This window comes from Pinus tabuliformis, chromosome 6, assembly GCF_031772625.1.
Source record: "Pinus tabuliformis cultivar Carrire ecotype Pingquan chromosome 6, CPIR1, whole genome shotgun sequence".
Taxonomy (NCBI): domain Eukaryota; kingdom Viridiplantae; phylum Streptophyta; class Pinopsida; order Pinales; family Pinaceae; genus Pinus; species Pinus tabuliformis.
The window spans coordinates 1,344,749,569-1,344,768,905 of record NC_142292.1 but is presented as its reverse complement, the minus strand read 5'-3'; positions in this window follow the sequence as shown (position 1 = coordinate 1,344,768,905).

Sequence of the window (19,337 nt, the reverse complement as noted above, 5' to 3'; positions counted from 1 at the left end):
TATATAAAGATTGCTGTCTGCTGATCCTTTTGAAAAACCTTGTTTATGAAGATATTTGTCCAACCGTTAGTACCAAGCCCTTGGAGCTTGTTTGAGACCATAGAGAGCCTTTTTCAATCTGCATACAAGATTTGGATCATTTCCAAGAATGAAACCATCTAGCTGCTCAATGTATACTTCTTCTTCCAAGTCTCCATTCAGAAAGGCTGATTTCACGTCCATTTGAAATACTTTGAAGTTTTGAAAGCTTGAGAGAGCAAGGAACATTCGGATGGCCTCAAGTCTTGCAACAGGAGCAAAGGTTTCTTCAAAATCTATTCCTTCTTGCTGCGCATACCCTTTACAAACAAGTCTGGCCTTGTTTCTAATTACTTCTCCATTTTCATTCAATTTATTTTTGAAGACCCATTTTGTCCCTATAACATTCTTATCCTTTGGTCTAGGAACCAGCTCCCAAGTGTTATTATTTTCGATCTGCTCAAGTTCTTCATCCATTACTTTCACCCAACATTCATCTTTGCATGCCTCTTTCACATTTTGTGGTTCAGTGGAAGAGAGTAATGCCAAATAGCTTGAAGCTTCTACAACTGTTCTTCTTGTTTGTACACCTGCTTCTTTCTGCCCCAAAATCTGAGATTCTGGATGATTCTTCCAAGCATATCTGGATGGAGTCTTCTCTTCTATCCTTATCTGCTCCTCTGGTTCTTCTTGAGGTTCTTCTTCTTCATCATTCTGTCTTTGAGGGTAGTCTTCATCTTCTTCGATATCTTCATGATTTACTTGCCTAGGAATGTATCCCTTCTCATCAACCACTACATCAATTCTGTCAATAATTCTTCCAAGTCTTTTATTGTAGCACTTGTAGGCTTTGTTGTGTGGAGAATAACCAAGAAGAATGCCTTCATCTGCTCTAGGTTCAAGTTTTCCAAGTTGCTCATCAGTATTCTTAATATAGCATTTGCTCCCAAAGATTTTGAAGTGCTTTACCGAAGGAGTCTCACCATACCAGAGCTCATGAGGAGTTTGAGTGTTGTTCACTCGGACATTTGTTTTGTTGAGAATAACAACCGCAGCATTTGCAGCTTCACCCCAGAAAGTTGCGGGAGTTCCAGACTCATCAAGCATAGCACGAGCCATTTGTTGGATTGTTCTATTCATTCTTTCCACTACTCCATTTTGCTGAGGAGTTCTAGCTGTAGAGAATTCTCTTCTTATCCCATGTTCTTCACAGAAATCGAAAAATTCATTTGAGGTAAACTCCCCACCTCTGTCGGATCTGAGGCACTTAATTTTGTATCCTGATTCATTTTCAACCAAGGCTTTAAAGGATTTGAATTTTTCGAATGCTTCATCTTTGTGCTTCATAAGTCCTAACCAGACAAACTTGGAGAAATCGTCAATGAATAATATCTAGTATTCTTCTCCTCGAGGTGTCCTTTTCCTGAATGGTCCACATACATATGTATGTACAATCTCAAGAGGTAGGCTAGCTGATCCTTCCTTCTCTGGAAAGTTAGTTCTGGTTTGCTTTCCAAACTGACATGATTTTCATATGGTGTTGTCTGGAATTTTGATATCTGGAAGACCGCGAACTGCCTGATATCTGCATGCTTTCCTTATTTGTGAAAAGCTTAGATGCCCCAACCTCCAGTGCCATAACCAGTTTTCATCATCCTTGCTTAGATAGCATTGTTGTTGTCCTTCTTCAAATATGAATAGATTATTTGGAGTTCTTTTACCTTTGATCACTGTTTTACCTGTATCAAGATCACGAACAGGACATCCATTTGATCTAAATATCACCTTGGTTCCTTGATCACACATCTGGCTGACACTTAGAAGATTATGCTTCAATCCATCAACATACAAAACATTTCCAGCTTTGACCTTTTCTTTTAATTGAGCAGTGCCTTTTCCTTTTATAGTTGCAGGAGTATCATTTCCAAAAGAAACTTTCTTTCCCTTTTCTAGAGCAGCATATGATTCTAGTTTTTCTTTATCACCTGTCATATGCTTCGAACATCCACTGTCAATGTACCATAGCTTTTCCTGTCCCTCTGCATAAAATGCTATTCCACATCTTTCTGTTTGTGGTTCCTTTATTCTCCATGTTTTGGTGCTTGAGGCTTGTTCCTTTGTCTGCTGAAACCTACTCCTGCATTCAGAATCTTCATGACCAAAGTTATTGCAAATAGAACATTCAACTTCATTTTCAAGAACCGAAAAGTTGTTATAGGTCCTTTTTGTAATCCCAGTCATACTTCTTTGTTTTTGAGCTTCTCTAGTCATGATTGTTTTATATGCAACACATTGAGCTGCTTTGTGACCAAAGTTATGGCAAGAAAAGCATTTTCCATTGAAGAAACTTTTGCGGTTATCCAATCTTCCAGCCAAACGATTGTAATTTCTATTGTCATTCATTCTTGAAGCAAATTGAGAGGATTTTACCTGTGGTTGGTTATAGCTTTTGTTCATCCTTAAGACGGATTGCCCCTGATTTGCCTGATAGTCTTTGTTTGTAATTGATCCCTGCTTTACCTGGTGATCTCCATTGTGCTTTTTCTCATTCCTTCTTGCTGCATCAAGATAACTTTTTGAGGTGGATGCTTGAGAAGTTTCTCCATTATAGCCCAGACCTGTCTTGTTTAGAGGAGAACGTTGTACATTGATGATCTCATCCAGAGTTTCAGATCCTTTGACAAACTTAAGATTAATAGCCTTTGTTTTCTCAATCTCTTTTCTAAGACCAACAATTTCACCTTCTAACTTTTCAAGATATTTTTCTTTTTCATCAATTTGAAGTTGTAGAGTATCAATGATCCTATTCTTTTCTTCTATACATGTCTTGAGTCAAGAAATTTCTTCACAAAAGCTATCCACATCTATAGCATCCATGTAATCATCATCTTCAAATGCCATTAAAAGTTTATAGTCATTACCTCGTTCATCTTCATCACTATTTGATAGACCATCACTATCTTCATGAGTGTAGTAGCTTTTCTTATTTGCAATCTGTTTCTTGTTCCATCTAGCAGGTTCCTTTCCTTTATCCTTATAAGGACATTTTGTAGCACAATGACCTACACTTCCACAAGCAAAGCATTAGAAAGGTAGCTTACCTCTGAACCTTCCAGAACCCCTTTGAAGATTTCTGACAAAATTTGATTCTTCTTCTTCTTCTTCTGGCACGTGACTTGCTTCATAATAGTCTCCTTTGCCTGAAGCCTTGAAAGCAGCTTCTCTTCTGTCTAATGGACCTCCCTTTCTCATTTCATAAGCAGTTAGAATTCTGTGTAGCTGTGACATAGTAAGAATTCGTAGATTTTCCTTTTCTTCTATTGCAGACACTTTAGATTCAAACTTGGGGGACAATGATCTTAGAACTTTTTCAACCATAATAGCCTCTTTTATTTCTTCACCCAAGTTTTTCATGCAATTAACAATCTCATCTACTCGAAGAAAATAGTTAGCCACACTTTCATCATTATACATTCTGAGATTCTCATACTGAATCTTGAGAGTTTGAAGTTTAGCACGCTTTGCCTGTTCATCTCCTTCATAGCTCAAGACAATCTTGTCCCATATGTCCTTTGCGGATTTATATTTCATAACCTTGACGAATTCTCTTTGAGATAAGCATCCTAGTAGAGTATTGACTGCTTTAGCATTTGTTTCATATTTCTTCTTCTCGGCCGAATCTGTAGGAGTAGCTGAAGGAAAATTGTAGCCTGTATCTATGATATCCCAAACTTCTATACCAAGAGATTCAAGATAGTCAGTAACTCTTACCTTCCAATAATTGAAGTTTGTCCCATCAAAGATTGGTGGCCTGATTGATGCTTCTCTCTCGTAGTTGCTCATGATGAATGATCTTCCTCCAAGCGATCAAGCTTCTCTGAAGGACCTGCTCTGATACCAATTGTTGGAAATAATACTGAGAGGGGGGGGTGAATCAGTATTATCAAGTTATTTTAATAAATCTTCCTTATTTATACTTTGAATTATTTTTGCATGAGCATGAACAAAGAAAACAGATAGTCACACCAAAGAACACCAGATGCAAGGTGGAAACCCAATGTGGGTGAAAACCACCTGCTACAATATGTCTCTATCTTCTTTCAAATTAGAAACTCCTTTTACAATGGTTTTGTACTGGTGCAGTCCTTTACCAGTACGCAGGCTGCAACCTGCAGAGAGCTACAACTCTCTCTCGTTTTCCAGTCTTTCCTCGAAGGGAGCTACAGCCCCCTACTTATTTTCTTTCAAGGACCACTTTTCATAAATTTTCAAACTGGATCCATAAACATCAAGAGATCATCAAGTACAAGTAAATCACCCAGTCAACTGCAGTAACCAGATCAACAATAACAGTAAACAGAACCCAGAACACCTTATCAACAGAAAAATTCAGTCAACAAAAGATCTTAAGACAGATACGCAGTTTTTCTTTATCTAGCCTGCGGGTCCCCGTACTTCACCTTCTGCTCCCCTGCGTATACACGCAGAGACCCTTCTGCTGCACCGCGTACCCACGCACTGTTTCTACAATCGTGCTGCGTACTGTTACTGTAGGCATGCACCCTCAGATACTCTCGCGCCGCGTACTGCTGTTGTTGCCACGCACCCTCAGATGCTATCGCACCGCGTACCTACGCTCCTGCGGCTTCTGAAGCGCCGCGTACTTTCCCTGTGTCTACACACCTGATCCTCTGTCGCACTGCGTACCCACGCACTACGCCTTATTCTGCTCTGCGTACCCACACACTTGCACTGTTAATCACCTACGTACCTCTAGTTAGGGACGAATTGGCAGTCCACCAGTGTGCTACAGATCGTCAGATGCCCAGATCTGATCATGCGCTCGAGAGATCACCCTTCATAGATTCGCTTTCAACTTCACTTTTATATAGATCAAGCTTTTTGAAACAATAACCCACTATTTCAGATCTTAAGATATTCAATTTTCAAAAGATACTTAGCCAAGTGATCTCCTTTGCTTTATATAGGCAAGTTCTTCCTAAAATCATGGATCAATACAATAGATAACCAATACAAGGGGCCCAAAAACATGGGGCTCAATAATAATAATAATATAAAGCAATACCATGGACCAAAACCATAGAATCAAGAACGGCGGGCTAAATACCACGGGCCAAACATAAGAAACCCCACCGTGAGCGCGCTTCTCTGCCTTGAACTAAGTGAACTGGGAGTACGCACCTTCTGAACGGGTGACCTGCGTGTGCGGCCGCAGTCCCTTCACGGCGTACCTGCGGGTACGCACCTTTTGAACTATCCTCCTGCGTACTTCTTAATTTTCAACATTTTGAGAGCCTGATCAGAGCATTTCCACTTGAGGGTGTTGCCATCAAGTACAACATCTGTATCATAGAGCCATACCAGAATCATAATGCCAAGAAGCCCATGTGACCGCATATTGGCTCGATGATGTATCATTCCTTACGTACATTTGTATTCTATCAGAATGAAATGTGATATGCATTTCCTAAAAAAATAGCACTAAAAAAGTCATTGTTATGAAACAATTTAAGCTATTTCATAATTTCATAATATTTTCAATTCCTGACAGGAATCTTTTGGCAATTGCTTTTATGTTCTACTCTTTTCATTCTTTATTATAACCCTATTGAATAAACTTTAAATTCAATGTAGTTCTACGCTTGTTGACCAAGTACCCATTGAAGACCATTGAAATCATTAATTCTTATTTTTCTCAAACTCCTCTTTTCTTTTTGTATTGGATTATTATTGATTGAACCAACAGATACATTCCTATTTTCATGTTGGGATTATGCTATCCTTTATTGTTCTTGTAGGATGCTAAGTGACTATAAAGTGGAGATGTTGAATGATGGAATGCACAAATTCAATGTGGATTTTCATGGACATCAATACAGTATGTAAACATCCCTATTATAGACCTATACAATACATATTGAGTATTTCATCCATATTTGCAACATATATTTATGGCTATAAGATTTGTGTGGTTTTCTTTTCCCTAGAGAGAATGATTTATTTTACGTTGGTCCATATGAAATTGAAAATTATAACAACACTTTTGTTTTTCATGGTACATCTCCAAGGTAATCTCTCTATCTAAATATTTATTATGAGAATGGGTGATTTCCTCCATATTTCTCTTGTATACATTAAATTTCATTCATTATCCCTTTTGGTAAAAAAATTTATCAATTTGGGATCCTAGGATCTCAATCACGTGCCTACTCAATTTAAAATCCCATTTTTACATTATCATACATCTACTACATTGAGGAGCCCATAGATTTGTTTTTATATGAATTTAGTCCCAATTTCTCTTTCTCTATTGTAGGTATTCAATATGATTTTGGTATTCAAAAATATGTTTGGATTTGTGTGGTAGGCTGGTCCTTTAGATCTCTACTTGAAAGGTATGTTGTAGCTATAATTGTAGTTGGATAGGAATAGATAAATGCATGGGAGATCTTTGATGGTTGGATTTGTTTTGGGTTTTTAACACTTTGGGTAAGAAGATTTTTTTGGGTGTAGGGAATGGATTCTCTAAGAAAAATAAGGGAAATGGATGTAATGAAGTTGTATGTCCAAATATCTCCTTATATCCCCTTTTCATATTTTTTATCACAGGGACCATTATGGATTACTCAATAAGACAAGTGCATACCCAATAATTTTTTAGCCAATGGAAGCTTATTGTTTGTTAAAGAAGATCCAGAGTGATATCATTACTAATGGTTCCATGTTTTTGAAAAGTTGTCCCTGTGGCTTAACCCTTTTGAATTTTCAAAGGATAATCTATCTAGTCCAACTCCTGCTAGCATAATTGTGTTATGCATGTGTGCATATAGAAATGAATCCCCAAAATGTATCGCTCTATCATCATGAAACCTATTTATAAGTATTTAGGTGTTTCTACACTGCCATGGGAGCATAGTTATATTTCTTTCATTCTCTCTTCTGTCTTCATAGCTGATATGGAAGAAAAATCGAGGAAAGAAAGGTCAAATATTCAAAATCCAAAGCAGACATTCTATCTCTCCTTGTTGATGTAGGGAGGAGGAGCCCATGTGACCTCCTTTCGATTCTATGATGCATCATTCCTGATGTACATTTGTATTGTATCGCTATGAAATGTGATACACATTTCCCCAAAAAATAGCATTAAAAAGGTCATTTTCTTGGAACAATAAGCTATTTCATAATTGCATAATATTTTGGATTCCTTACATGAATCTTTTTGCAATTCCTTTAGCTTCTTCTCTTTTCATTTTGCATTATAGCCCTATTGATTGAATTTAGATGCAATGTAGTTCTACACTCGTTGACCAAGTACCCATGGAAGACTTTTTCAATCATTAATTGTTATTTTTCTCGATCTCTTCTTTTCATTTTTGTATTGGATTCTTATTGATTGAACCAACAAATACATTCCTATTTTTATGTTGGGATTATTTTGTCCTTGATTCTTCTTGTAGGATGGTGAGTGACTATAAAGTGGAGATGTTGAACGATGGAATGCACGAATTCAATGTGGAGTTTCATGGACCTCAAAACATTATGTAAACATCACTATTTTAGAATTGTAAAACACATATTGACTATTTAATCCATCTTTGCAACATGTATGTATGGCTATAAGATTTATGTTGTTTACTTCTTTTCCCTAGAGAGCACGATTAATTTTACTTTGGTGCATACGAAATTGAAAATTGTAGAAATAATTTTGTTTTTTCATGGTACATCTCCAAGGTAATATCTCTATTTAAATATTGATTATGAGCATGGGTGATTTCCTCCATATTTGTATTCCACATGAATTTTAGTTTAAATAATCCAAACTATAAATTAATAGGTTGATGCAGCCTATAAAATAAACTCCTAGCTGTTCAGGATACCAATTGATGTTTGCTTTCCTGAGTAACCCAACTTTATCACTATAGTTATCACAAAGGCATAATTATCATATTGGAAATATACTTTAAGGTTGGTGAGAGGAAGAGATTTACGTGAATGCCTTTTGAATAAATTCTCTACCTGATATTGGCATATCGTCTTGATCTCGATTGTCCATTCTTGTTTTTATAGTTATACATAAGTGCACATATATTAGCCATAGACCTATCGAGCCTATCTCACTATTTGTGAGAACATCATTCCGCTAGAGGAAAGCACGTTTTATTTAATATGGACTTGTCCTTAACCATTTCCATCTTCATAGAATGGAATTGAACCACAAAGGAACTTGTATTATTAGTAGTATTGACATCAAATTGCACTCACTCCTTAGTGGCTCTCCACATAATGGATCCATATATCATTAAAAAACTTTCAACGGCTTCATGGCTATCAAGATATCATGCTTGTTTTCCCATTAACCATATATATATCTAGAAAATTAATCATCTTTTATTAATTGTCCATGGAGATTTTCAGTCAAAGGTGAATTCATAGTCGAGGACATGCATTGAGAGCTCCAATAGACATAATATCCATATAGCAATCAGATATTAAATCAATTTGAAGAATCAAAACAAGAATAATAAAATTGTGAAACAATTATATAGGACCTTATTATTCATGGAAAACATTTTTCTTGGAGCATTTGTCTGGGAAGGGCTGATAAAAATGCTTCTTCCCAAGTGTTATTTTTCTATAATCGATAATGGAAAATGGGCATAGGATCTTATTTGTGAATATAAACCATCTAAAAAAATTTATATGCCATAGTTAGTAATTACACAATTAATTACACTGAGACCAATAAACACATGTATTCATATGATCTTTATCCATGTAAGGACATAGATCATAGAAAATTTTCCAACACTTTGCATTCAAAATGAGATGCAGACAGTCGAGCATTAGAGTTGGTCATAAGATTTGTTCCTATAAGGAGTAAGAACACAAAATTATCACCATCTCTAATGCTGCATTAAATCAAGATGCCAATGAATATGTCGAAATAGTGTCTCTTAGTTTTTTAAATTAAGTGATAATATCAATACATTTTAGAGATAAATTCAATACAAACTAAATGTCAACCACACATTGGATGTGTCAAATATTAAAATTGGTTGAAGATTCAATATTGTTGGACATAGGTTTTATTTGTAAGGTATCAGTTTGAAAATTGGTAGGAACTCCTCCTACGTTTTTATTCCTTTGTGATCTTTTCTGCTTGGACACTCAAAAAATATATAACATATAGATGGTTTCTAACATGTGTCTAGTTTGTATGTGAAACTTCTTGTGATCAACTGACTAACATGATGATTTTGTGTCAATTATGGTCTCCACCCATGATTCAAGTATGTTTGTTGTGGATATTGATGCTCCATGAACTCCCAAGGTTAATCATATAATCTAGTTTCACCTATTCACTACGTTACAATTAAGTTAATGAAATTACTTGCCTCAATTCTTTTTTAACGATATAATTTTTCAATATTCTATCGGATGTTTGGTGAACTCAAGCATTTGTCCTTGGTGGAAGTTAATGAGAGATCTATCTATCAATATTTTCTTGTGCAAAAATCATGAAAAAATATTGGATGTACTTTCAGACCAATATTTTGATTTAACTATGCAATACCCCAACTATAGTTTGATAGCCACCTTTCATTTTCACTACTCAATAGGAATTTATTTGAGAAATAATATTTTAGGGATTAACATCTATTGTGGTATGGACTTTTACAATCTTGATTTGCTCAATGATATGTTCTTGAACCAATTATTTCATAGCAACAACTCAATAAGATAAGACAAGATAGTTTTATTAATGACCACAATGTAGGTCAATGGGAATAAAAGATACATGTATTGTGAATACAATGTGGGAGTGAAAAAGAAACTCCAAGATAATGATAAAAGTAAGAGAAATAAAATGGAAAAGAGGTGCAGTATATATGTGTGTTTAGATAAACTAATCGATATCTCTAATGAAAAGACATAAATAGGTGTCATAGATGTAGTAGTACAATGATTAGAAATTTTGACACCTTGGCATTGATTAAGAGATAGAGAGATGAGGAGGATGTTAAGTTCTCTTGGTATCAATAAAAAGGTGAGAGGTTACTTGATTTTTTTTTATTACATGGGACTTGGGAGGGTATCTTATATATTGGTAGCTCCTTAAAGTGGCCACTAATTATGAAATAAAAAATTACAAAATCTGCAGTATAGTTCCCAAAACTAGTTAAAGGACTTGTTCCCCAACCTAATATAAAAATAATCACATCAAAAGGAGAATCATGTAATAGCCAAAATTCAAACTTAAAATATTCTTCGAATTTCGACAAAATTTATACAATCTGCACCCTGAGACAAATAATGTGGAAAAATGCACGAACAACACATTTTCTTGATTTGTTGCTAACTTGATAATACACACCTCAATAAATATCGCAATTTAGAAGGTTATATCAATTTTCGAATAAATATATATATATCATTTATATTGTATACAAGCAGAGATCTCCGGACCAGGCAAGGAAACAAAATAAATAGATAAAGGATCTATAGTAATAGGTAGCCCATAATCAACCATGATAGGATCTAATGGAGGAATATCCCCATCTTCAGTTACTCCAAAACTGAACCATTTAAAATAATCGTTTGACTATGGAGGTCACCATATTTTGGTTTTAAGTTGTATTCCATTCTATAATATTTCACCTTTGATGCTTTGATTCCATCCCAAGTTACAAATTTCTTAATCTTATGTATAAAAGACTCTTTCGCTTTTGCTATTCTCTTGTACATGGTAGAAATAGGATAAGAAGAAACAAGAATATCAACTTTTGTGTCGTTGCTGAGATTGATAAAGAATAAATTTATTCCAGTCTGCAGAAAGAAATAAACAAAAGTGAGATATTGATCACACAAAAAAGTAATCTAAAGTTCACAAATTATATTAGTTCTTAGAAATGCAATCAATAATGCACACAAGTGAGGGATGTAATAAATGCAGACGTAAATGTATGTTGTTGCTATTAGTGTTGCATTTTATTCCTTTCTTAAATCAAAGGGAATTGAATAGATGTTTGATAATTATGCTAACATTAAATTTTAATGACTACATGTTGTTCTCAATACAATGTTATTCATGCTTCATTCAAATTTCAAAATTTCATTCAACTTTCAAAAGTGCAAGTATAAGCAATAATAAAATGTTATATTTTGAAATATTAATTGGAATAAAAAAGAATGAAATGAGTATTGCATGATACTTAAAATATTCTTTAAAATGAGAATATGTGTGTAGGTAGGGTGACCCAATAATATTGATGGAAATCACACCTCTCCCCATCAATCAATGCCAAAGCAGTGCACTTAATCATAAATCAAAAAGACAAGCATGAAGACTTCTCTTTGTTTCTATATAAACAATAATATTTTACTCACTCAATAACAAATACATTTCTTTCAAATTACAAAATGAATTATTTGGAGTTTCTTGACATTAACTCAAACAACCCCACAATATGAAGAGGTCTAGTAGATCATGCACTGCTCACCTATAATAATAAGGATTGGGTGAAAAATTGATTGTGTTATTAAGGCCATAGTTAGCACCAATAAAGATTTTTATATAATAAACTTTAGTATCATATATAGATGACGTTCCAAGCTAATTTAAATACCTACACAAAGCAAAGAAACAAAAAGGTAAGTGCATCAAGTAGACAAATTGAATTAAAAAAATAAATAAATAAATAATAAATAAAAATAAAAACCTAGGGATGAGATGATACATAAGAAAGATAACAGATTATTGAGATTGAAGTTTTGAGCATTATTTTTCTCTATAAAATTTAAATGTGCCATTGAGTAATTTCTTTGCTAAACAATTAGTTTACTAAATACAACATAGACTAGATTTCTCTATATATATATATATATATATATATATATATATATATATATATATATATATATATATATATATATATATATGAATATTTCCAAGGTAGAACAAGAAAAATGCAATAAGTCTCACCAGAAACTAATCACAAAAGCATTTGAAACACTATACTTTCCACAATTATAATCTCCACCTACTTCTTGGACCCAAACATTTGCCAAAGGGTAACATTTATGAAAAATAGCTTGCATTTGTATGAACTTTGTAGCTTCTCGACTCAAGTACCCTAGAATAAGTATCTTATGTGTCAAATGCTTATCAACACCCTGTTAAGTAGACTAATACCTCTTGTTGACAAGATGGATATCCCTAAATATCAAACGAAATCTAGTAACAAACAAGAAAATAATTTCCACCTTTCCTTAGCTTATGATTAATTGAAACATGTAATATGCAAGGGATAACTTATTGGTTTAACGAAGTGCTTGTCAAATTCCTTTCAATGCCTTCTACAATTGCCTTCTCCTTGAATCTTTAGACACTATTCCAGTGCTTTCCACAATTTCTCCATGATGTTTCAAAGGAGATATGTATATATAGAAACACACAAAGGATCAAAGCATCTAATGTATAGAATGAAAGATCAATGAAATACTTAACTCAACAAACATCATAAATTGAATCAATAACCAATCATAACCTATGTGAGTGATCAAGGAATATCATAGATTATATGACAATAGACATGATTAGGAAAGAACAATTGTTTTTTATTGAATAAAAAGGAGAACAAACTTACAACCTCAATTCCTTGATGTTACAACCCTCTTCCCACAATCTCCAAACTTCGCCTTGGATGAAAAGCCTTGAAGTGTCCTATTTTTACAACAAAAGGCTACCTTCAATGGTCCTGTTGTAGTGGCTACAACCACCCTCCAAAAATTTTCCTATGCTTTATTTTGGAGCCTCCCTCTTAAAATCACAGAAGCTTATCTCGCACTAACCCAGGTACTTGTGCTTTCATTGAATTTTATCTTTTTCTTTATAGCTTGTGTTTTCTTAATTGATTTTGTGTATAACCACAATATAATCTCTTGACTCGATTTCAACCCAGTTCTAGGCATGCCTTACTGAACTGCACAATCCTTGAGGGAAACCATCCTTTATTCCATGAATTGCGTAGCCCAAGCCCGCAGTGGGCCTCTGGCTCCAAAATTCTGCAAACCCGGCCAGAAGCCTGCCTTCAGCTGGGAAACTGCGTACAGCATGAGAGGCAACCTGAGCCACTCAACCTATAAATTGCACAGAATCTTTTCCCCATCAATTACTCGATGCATCTACTAGTCAATTGCCTAGTTCTCCCTGGAACTACGCAATATCTCCAAGCATGAATGGAATTTTTTCCTTAGAAAGGAAAAAAAAGAAGAGAAAATTCAGCCCTAAAAATTAGGGATCTATTTTTAGCAATCAGAGTTACACTTGAGTTATTTTTGGAAACTACCGCCATATATCGATTTTACCTAGATTTTTGGCCTTCACGTCATAAAACCTAAATTGACCCAATCTATTTAATGGACACTGTCAGAGCTCATTTTCAAATTTGGTCTTAGAGCTATTGCATTCTTGAGGAGATCTAGGAACCTTCGGCACAGTCATCGCAACTTTTACAGATATGTCTTGCTTTGCTAGTCTTTTGCTACTTTTTTTGTTTCTTTTGTTTGCTTGGCTTGTAAGAGTATTGTTTTACCCATTTTATTGAATGATTATTGGAGTTTTGATTCGTTTTAGCTTGTAGAAGTGTTGTTTTAATTTTTTCATTGCCTTTCCCAAGTGTCGCATGCATAATCCAGTTTTTGCACTAACAGTTGTTGTTGTGGAGAATCTCTCCACATGCTTCATTGTTCTTCAGTTTGATTGATTCTTTCACCTTCTTTGTTTGCACACATCATCATTCACTTAGATATGCACCCACCTTCAATTTTACTTTTAGATCTAATCATTTTCATGTTTCCCTTAGGCAGATCTAAGCTTCCCTTTCCCAGGTCTAGCTCTTCCCATACATGCACTATGCATTTCTCACCATCAAGGCTCTGCCTTGGCTCTAGGAATTGAGCAAAGGCTGCCAAGGCTTGGCTCCAACTATGCACTATGTAGTTCCAGGAGCTAGTCCTGAGCCTTGGTCACTAGGATTGTGCAATGCGTAGTCCTAGCTAGCATAAGCCTCATTGAACTATGCATTGTGCAGTTCTAATCAGCAACACCTCCCCACTGGAAGCTAAGATTATGGAATGCGCAGAACGAGCTAGTAGTTAGTCACCTTTGAGAGCTAGTATTGCACAATTCTTCCCAATAGTTTCCCAGTTTTTTGTTTGGTCTGTTCTTGAAGTTCATTTGTTTCACGCTAATATTTTCATACCATGAGTGTCCTCTCTGTATCCAAGTACATTAGTTGTTGAGAAACTCTCCATAGTTATAGGCAACATGGCTTCTAAGAGAGCTGCATCAAAGGATAATGTTGAAAGTAGCACTGGGGATGTAGTTGAGTAGGTGTTAGTGAGATTACCAGTTTATGCTGACACTCAACCCTTCATTGAGAAGAGAATGAAGATAACATGGCAGGAAATCAAGGTTATCTTTGTAGGGAACTTCAAGGAAGATCTAGAAGATAGGAACATCTATGTAAACATCCACCGATCAAGCTTACATAAGGTTTCATACAGGTACCCTCCCTTCCCATGTGCAGACATCATTCACTAGATTGGCACACATACAGATCTCGAGACTATGACATTGAGCAGTGCTAGTGGAACACATCTTGCTACCTTCACGATGGAAAATTATCATCAGATGTATCACTTACCACAACCGTGAACCACATGGATTCTTTTTTTTATGCCACCCACAATAATGTGAACACTAGAGACATCATAAAGCACTAGGTGAAAGAGTGATCAAAGTTCAGATCAACTCCCATTCATGTTTACAAGAATAAGTCACTCAAAAAGGCCTACAAACTCTTGATCATATTTTCATGTCAATTGTATGATCAAGAGAGTATGGGGACCTTTCTGTATAATTGGGTGGTTGTGTTATACCAATTGGTGAATTATGGAAGGTCATTCAACTCTTCGGATCTATTGGCACTTTAGTTGAAAGTGCATGTGACTAATGCTTAGAATCCTCCCAAGGATGAGCAAGCAAGATTCTATATATCTGCGTACCTACTTAATGCAAATTGTGCCCAGCATCAGTTTCTTGGCATGGGTTGGACATGGACACCATTAGAGACTGCCATGAATATTTATTGCAAAATGATTTTTGAGTGAAGCTACCAAGGAGTCATGGTGAGGCTACTTGACCACTTCATCATCCTGGTTTATGAATTGATATTTGTACATGATCCACCTTGCATGTCCCGAGAAGCGATGAAGGAAATACTTAACATTTCCGATTAGTATGCCTCACCTGGTGGCACCTTAACCAAGATTTTTGGCAGATACAAGCCTCTGTGCGTGCTACCAAGGTTTCCCACAGATAAGTTGGTCATGCAAGAGGTTGCATATCACATCTCCGCAGGGTTATCAATAGGGTTGCATAGGAGGAAGAAGGCACCATGGCCTACTCTTCCATTGTGGATTGGATTGTACAAGATCAAGAGTTTGAAGGATGTGGATGCTTAGGCCAATGACTTAGAAAATTTTGAGTTCGGCACCAAGGACTACAATCTGTATGATCCCCACTATATCTTCAAGAACCACTGTGCGAAGGTGTATTATCCATGGATCAACGAGACACTTCATTGGGCAAAGGAAGATCCTTGGAGGTATTGTTGCAACTCCTACAAGCTTAATGAATTGGTCAGTGTGGCTATAGAATGGAAAGTTTCTTTGCATGTAACATCACCGTAGGAAGAAACAATAATAGTAGCAATAATCAACAAACTAGCGTAGGACAAAGGCAAGAGGAAGATTGTCAAGAACCAAGAGGCTGAGAAAAGCTACAAGCTCAAAGAAGATCATCTCGTTGAGAAAGAATCTTTGGTAGTGGAGGCAAAGAGGCAATAGCGCATAAAGAGAGCAAAGTGAAGGAAGAGGGAAAAGCAAAGGTTAGAGGTAGCAAAAATGAAGTTGTAGGAAACAAAGAAGAAGATAAAAGAAGAACAAGAGCTAAGAAGGAGAGAAAGGGAAGAGAAGAAGAAATAGGAACAAGAAGAAGAGAAGGGCACAAAAACAAAGCAAATTGCAACAATACAAGTTGAAGAGTCAGAAAAACCAATCGATGAAAAAGAGGGTGAGCAGTTCCAGGATTGGGAACTTGCTCACCAGATTGAGAAAATGGTTGAAGAGATGCACATGGATTTGGCAGAAGAGCCACAAGACCAAGATATCGACCTCATGCAAAGTGCATTCGAGGTCGCCCCGTAGTCTCCACCACCTCGAGTATCAAGACTAGTCCCGAGTGAGTAAGAAGAGGTTGTTCTCCTTGATAATGATCTAGTGATGGATGTGTACAATATATCCTTTGATGAGTTGCAGCAAAATATTGTATAGGCATGAAGAAAACATTTCCCGGATGATCACACATAACCTACATTTATGAAGGAAAGGGTGATAGTTTCAGATGTTAGAAAGCATCCAGCTGCCATGGCTGATGCCATTAAGGCCTATGTAGAAGCCTGTGAGCTCAAATCTAAAGTTCTTGTTAGTAGAGAATGATCAAATGGAAAATGACTTGCAAGTGTCCAGGCAGAGGGCAAAACAATCCTCGTGATATGCTATGATAGAGATGAGGAAAGTGATACTTTATCAAGTATCAACTCCTGAGACCACCATGTGGAAAATTTATTACAGATTTTTAACCATGCATAAGGCAGTTGTCCATCTATATGGATTCAGAAGTGATGCATAAAGATTGTCGAAACTCTCAAGGACATACATGTTGCTATTGAACACGTACAAGAATGGACAATGAGATACAAGGGAGCCCTGCTTTACTTTCATAAGGTGATGAAGCCACAGGCAGATCTAGATAAAGCACAAATCTGGATGTTGATCTAGAAATATGAGCAACTCCTTTCATTCATCAGTAGCATAGAAGCTTCTTATGCACGGTTATTCAAGAGTTTGTATATTATGGTGAGGACACACAGTATCCCTTCAATTGGTTCCCTCACCCAAGCCATTGAGAAGAACCAAGTCTTGCTAGAGGTCGACAGGTACATGGGGCAACTAATGTGAGAGGCCACCAATCATGAATTGCAGCTGAGCATAGAAAACATGCAGAGGTACATTGGTGGTCCCTCTGTACTCAGGACAATGTTGTGCATGAATCAAGATGAGTTGGAAAAAGGTTCCATGACCATATACCCAAAAGCCATCGAGGCAAGAGTCTGTTTCCATAAATACATCACCAAATAGTATGGGGACACCATATCGTAGTACCAAACTTGGTATCGGATCGTCATCGAAGATCATCAAGAGGATGTTGCTGAGTTGTTATTTCCCCAAGCTTCTAAGTCATAATGTTCGTCTTGTTAGGTTGACTCTAGCCTATTTTTTCCGACATGGGTATATGTGGAAAATGTATATTATTTGTAAATATATTGTAAGTGAAATTCTAAGTGTCATTAGTGGAATGTGAACAGTCACTATGTAATGTAAAGAGTTATTTGTAAAAGATTTGAAGAGTCATGAGGGTAGTCAAAGAGTCAAAGGGGAATGCGAAGGGTCACCCCACCCTTTGTTATAAATAGAACCTCATAACTCATAGAACAAGCTTTCGAGAGCCAATATTTTGGCTAGGCTTAGGCTTAGAGAAGGCTTGGGAGTACTGTGACAAGTCTTAGCTTCTCCACAGCGTAGAGTGAGTACACTTCTTTGGAGGAGCAAGCGTTGTTAACTGTAATGTTCCACTATTGGGTATAGTGATTGTCAATGGTGTATGTATGGATGGAACTTTCACTTAATAATAATATAACTGAGCCAACACATTTTCAGTCATTTGTTGTTATTGTAGTTAGATTATTCTGATTACTTTAGCAATGTATGTTGCTTAACTTACACATTTTCTTATGAACTATTTTGTATGAACCTTGTTGAAGGTGTGTTGTTGGGTAGTGACACACTTCCTTTTCCCATCTGTGTGTTAGAACCCCCATGCATCTCACTTGACTTAATGCAAGGTCACACACTTGCTTCTGACCAAAGTCATCATACTTACCTATGCATGCTACCGTGGTTAATGGACTACATTACCACCCATTGCTAAGACTCCTACTCCAAACAGTCTGAGGTCTAGTTGGGACTTCTTACTGGGGAGATCCCCTTGAATGTTGGTGGGTCCAACACCATCAACATTTATAGTGCTAGAATGGTGGTCAGATGACAAGCTGAGCCCTCAAAGTCTATTTTGAATCTTTACACACCATTCATGACTTACATCACAATCTCAACTCCGTCATGTTTTTCTCATGCTCATTATTTTGAAGTGTCGGAGGATGTCATATATGACTTGTCACGAATTAAATATGATGGTGAAGGAATAATATCCGTGTTCAGACATGGAGTTTCCTTTTAAGGATTCTATGATAGGAATGAAGTCCCCTCGGACGATATTCCCTGTGGGTTGTTTGCTTACACATTTGAAAGGCACATTAAGAAACGATGTCTCACATTGATCACAACCTCTATTCACTCTTCCAACCACATGATTAGAGATTTAGGTTGTGCTTTATTTCTTTATGACCATAAAGCTCTTAATCACAAAATCTTAGAATTACACAAAGCACCTAATAAATCTGTTGCGCAATTTTGGAAACCCTTCTGTAATCTCGCTTTTCAATTCCTGGAAGATGAAGTTGATTGGGATTTTCTCATGGAAAGGTTTAAGTATCTTATTCACATATCTAAAAATCCACACAAATTAGAATCTTTTGAACCCCTCCTAGCATACCTTAGTGTTAGAGCTTCAAAAGCTAAGACGGACAAGGTTTCTGTCACGAGTGACTCTCTGCCCTCTTCTCATCAAATATATCTAGCTCCACAGGAAGAGCTGGGAGAAGTTGTGATCCAACCTATTGAACTGTCACCTCCTCCCACCCCACCTGCTCTATGTTTCTATGAATATTTGGACTCCAACCTTGATGGTTGCCATGTGGTCTCGTTTTCTCAACCCATGTTCTCTAGTTCCTTTGATCCTCCATATTTTGGTGTGTTATGTTCATCCATTCCAGATTCCACATTTGATGTTGACGAGGATAATGTTGTCTATGAAGTTGGTGTTGAGAAGCCAAATTTTGCTATCATTTTTTATGAGTATGTGCGGGAATCTGAAGAAGAAGTTGTGGTGAAGGATGACCTCCTTCTTTCTGCACCTCATTCGCTCTATCTTGTCATCTTATATGATTCTTCCATTTCTGATTTTTATTGTGAAAATTCATCCCTTGATGTCT